Source organism: Astatotilapia calliptera, unplaced genomic scaffold, assembly GCF_900246225.1.
Source record: "Astatotilapia calliptera unplaced genomic scaffold, fAstCal1.2 U_scaffold_10, whole genome shotgun sequence".
Lineage (NCBI taxonomy): Eukaryota > Metazoa > Chordata > Actinopteri > Cichliformes > Cichlidae > Astatotilapia > Astatotilapia calliptera.
Window position 1 is genome coordinate 129,394 of NW_020535619.1, and position 4,499 is coordinate 133,892.

The 4,499-nt window shown below is 42.6% G+C and overlaps 1 long non-coding RNA gene across 1 annotated transcript; it reads right to left on the bottom strand.

Annotated features, from left to right (window-relative positions):
* Positions 1-1,701: 1,701 nt before the first annotated feature.
* LOC113017319 (uncharacterized) lies at positions 1,702-4,282 on the bottom strand. Its single transcript, XR_003271447.1, has 2 exons — positions 3,804-4,282; positions 1,702-3,407 (listed from the first exon to the last, which is right to left on the bottom strand). It is a non-coding gene; the product is annotated as an uncharacterized LOC113017319 (long non-coding RNA).
* Positions 4,283-4,499: the final 217 nt, after the last annotated feature.

Here is a 4,499-nt window from a genome sequence, read left to right on the forward strand (position 1 = left end):
GCTGACAGCTGGTAACTGTGCAGGGGCGGGTCTAGCAAAGTGTTGCCAGGGGGGCAGGTAGGGCATTAACAGGGAGAGGGGGGCACAAAGACATACTTTTCTTTCTTATTCTCATTTAAAATGTCTCACTTTTAATAAATAATTATCTGAATCTTACAACAAACGTTTTCATCTGATGTAAAATGTATAGAAATCCATTATTGTACATAGTCATTTTTTAGGGTCCCATCATAATTTCTTCAGAAGTAAGTACTGCATATGATGCCAGTGTTTCCCACATTTTCTAGATTCTGCACCAGTACTGTGTGTAAAATGCATCAAAAAGTCAGTTTGATTCTTTCTCACCTGTCTTTCTGTCTCCTTTCACTTTTTAAAGGTTGCCATGTTAGAAAACATATTTTGCCCTGCCGTGCTGTTTATTGATGTGGCAAATGAAAGGTTTATGAAAACATATCTAAATCTGTCATCAGTAATCAGCAATGATCATGTCTCACCTCTAGTCTCTGTCTTAATGTCAGGTTTCCACCGTGTGTTGTAGATGTTCAGGAGGTTAACTCGACCAACAGTCTACTTCCTGTTTAGAATACCAGGACAGGGAGGATGGTGCAGGTTTAAGTTTATTAGACTGATGCATGTATACCAACAAGACAGCGTCCATCACTGTGACAACAGCGTTTGTTTTCATTCAAAGGCTTCATGGTTTTTCCTTTAATACCTGGGGGGCCGGTCTCCAGTCAAAATGCCCGGGACCATTTTTTGTCCCAGTCCAGCCCTGGTGTCAGATCTGCATGCAGTGTCAATGAGACGATCAACAACAGATCAGACAAAACACTCAGGCGGACACTCCTCTGTAGAAGGAAACATGGAGAGTGTGAGGTAATCAGTGCACAACATCACTTTGTATTTCAGGCTGTTTTTATATAGAACTTCAGCACCAATGTAAAAGTTCTGGTTTTAGGAAGATGAAGAACATTTTCAGGAAGGATGCCGTCTGCAAGCAGAGCTGCTTGAACCTCAGCGCTGAGGTCCAGACTACTTCCTGTGAAGCCACGTGATGTAAATCTGCTGCTGTAACTTCACAGTTTACTGAAGCTAAATGCAACGTTACCATATAATCTGTTTTCAACAAAGGTTTCACTCCGTCCGGTGTTGATGGAATGATTCAGGCCGTACTCGTCAGGCTTCCCGTCGACCACACGCATTTCAGTCACAAACCCCGTGACTGACAACAAGGGAAACAGCAGAAGAAAAGATGTGAAAAATACTGGATGATGATGATGGAGGATTAACCGCGGTGGCTAAACTGTTTCCTGTCTTTGTGGGCGTACTCACAGGGAAGTTTCCAGGCACGTCAGTCTTGGTGGCTAAAGTCTCCATTTTCCAACGTGTATCGCTACAGGTGCAAAGACACAACATTAATCATCAGTGTAAATATTTTAATGCTGTCCAAACGGTGTTTGCTTTGTCTGTCCTCTCGCGCTCACAGAGGAAACGAGGACGCCACCTTCAACCCATCTTCAGTTGGCTCAACCATGGCCGGACTTCCTGTTGGCTTTGTGACAGCAAACCACTTGAAATGAGAGCAAACTGCAGTCAAGCACCACTTACAGCAACCTGTGGACACGCAAATGGAAAGCACTGAGAATCATACAGAAGCATAAGAGCTGTTTATTGTAACACGTGTGTGTGTGTGTGCGTGTGTGTGTGTGTGTGTGTGTGTGTGTGTGCACATTAATAACACACTGATGTATGTTAGTTTGATTTATGCTATATCTGAGAAAACAACTGCAGAATTTTACATCAAAGTTTCCAAAGCTGATGTTTTGTTGTTCACTCTGTTTTATATTCATATAGTTTGTTGTTTTTAAATCAGTGGACAAAATAAATATTATCACACAAAATCCAGGGTGAAACATAACCAAATAACCTAAATGGTGAAGTCATTATAGAAGTACATGTTGCAAAGGTCAGCCTCCTGTATAGACTGCTAAACTGTCTGGGGGGGCCCTGCCTGTCCTCGTTGGATAAGCTCCACCCCTTTTCCATAAGACGGAGACATTTGTATGAAAATAGATGGGCAGTAAAATAAAAAATAAAAAATATTATGGATGACTCTGTAAATCAAAGTCCGCCTGAGGCAGAAGCAGAAACCATGAGGAGCACAGCACCACTCCCAGAAGGGCACGAAGTGAAGCCATAGCTGCTGAAGAGTGAAGACGTGATGATGGAGGAGATCACAGATGAAGATCTGCTGCCTGCTGACTCTTTATATAGAAGAGTGAGACTATCTCCCCACCAACAGCTGCACTTATACAAACCCCAGGTGCTGGGATGGCTTTGAACATGTGACATTTTCTGCAAACACATGGACAGTTTCATAAGCACAAAGATTATTCCTGCAGCGGCAGAATCGTATCCACTGTGTGAGAGGTGAACGTCAGACAGTTCTTAGAAAATGTAGTTTCTCTTTAAGCTTTTAACGTCTCTTTTACCCCCATTTGTCTAAAACTACTTGACAGCCCTTCATGTCAGAGGTTTATTACCTGTGCAGGATGGAGCACATGGTCTCAGTCAGGCTGGACACGATCACTCCTACAGGAAGTAAATGTGATTTTATTTCACCTGTGAAATGATGAAAAACAGCAGAATAGCTCACGCTAACAAACGGGTGTTGAAATGTTTCATTTTCTGCTGTTTCACAGGTCAAAAAGGGCGTCGAAGCAAACTGAAGCTGAGCTGCTGCTGCTGTTGTAGTGCAGCATCTGCTGTGTGCTTCATCAGAGAACCTTCTGTACACAGCAGACAGAGGCTGCTGCCACTGAAGTCCATCTGCTAGAGAGCTTTAAACACTGGTTATTGAAGTGGCTTTGATGATACTGATACACAGTCTTTGCTGCTGTCACAGGACAGGGATCCACCAGGGAGTAGTTGTCAGGATAAAGAGCCTTCGCTTCTCTAAATATAAACTGGATACTTGTAGGAAACTTTGGGAAGCAGCATTTTTCCTCATATCGTCTAAACTGAAGTTAGCTCAGGTGCTTCTTCCATACTTGCTCTGCAGAAAGCCAAAGAGTTTGGAGCTCTGCAAACATTTGCAGCACAGCTGGATGTTTGTAACTTTGGTCACCTCTGTATCATCCCTCAGATTCTTTCTGCACAGCTTTGAAACCATGACAGCACGAGTGATGCTGAGGAGACGTCCAGTTTAAACAGACCTTTATTCCTGGAACACAAACACATGAAGTGATGCTGCTAAAGAAGAACATTTAATCGCACTAATGAATCAAGCATCTGTTTGTCTGTCAGTCTGTCAACAGTTCCTCTGATCGACTTCAGACTTGGTGGGTATTTTGTTTTTGCAGCGGTCAAAGTCGATCAGCGTGTTGCTTTGTCTGCTGTAAATCTGCCTGTACAAAGGGAAACATGCATGTTTTAGATGCAAACTCACAACATGGCTGCATTTTTGTGATTATGTGTATTTTATATTGATTTATTCTATTATGTTTTGTATATGAATCTTTACAAGTGTGTCGATACAAAGGCTTGATTAAAACAAAGGTCTCAGCTGTGCTGTTAGGGATGCTCTCATATTTGTTTCAAATGTAATAAATCAAAGGATTTCAGGCTTTTCATCCTTTTTATTTGTTTGGTTCTAACAGCAGCTGGATAAAAACATGCAGGTGATGAATATAATTGTGTGATATTATGAGCATTGTGAATAAAGAAAGAGCAGAGATAGTAAAAAGGAAACAGGTGATGGACGTGAGATTTTCAGAACAAAAGCTCCTCAGTGAGACGATCACCTGGACACAAGGTCAGGCAGCTGGGACTCATCTAGAGAGCAAAATGGAAAAGTGATCTGTGCAGAACATCACTGTTGATTGCAGTTATTTACATCAGACTTCTTCTCTGAGATAAGAGCACCATTTGTGGGAAAGATGACAGTATTTCCAGGCTGGATGCTGTTTGCAGGGAGAACTGAATGAAAGTCTCCTGCACCTCAGCGCTGAGGTCCACACCTGTGAACACAGATGAGGTCAATCTGCTGCAGCACGTAGAGCTTTACTGATCAGCAGGTTCAAAGGATTCAGCAGAGCGTAGAGTCAGAGCTAAATGCCACATCACCATAGAGTTTGTTAACAACAGCTTTCTTTGCCCTTTGTCTCGATGGACTGAATCAGGGATACTCGTCATACTTCACCTCAACCACGTCACTGAGAGACCCCAGCCTGACACAGCAGCAGAGATGATGAAAGCAGAAACAGCAAACAGATGCTTCAGTTGTGTTTCTCTCTGTGTGTGCGCTCACGCCCACTTGTGTGTGTGAACTTTCCACGTACCTCAGCTTGTTTCTCCAACATGAGCCATCAGGGCTGAAAAACATCACTAACACATGAATTCTTTCTCTTTTTGTTATCACCTGTGATCATGTGTCTCATGTTTCTGTCATTCACCAGTTCTTGTATAGTTACGTGTAACTAGACTTCTGTGGGACGTAA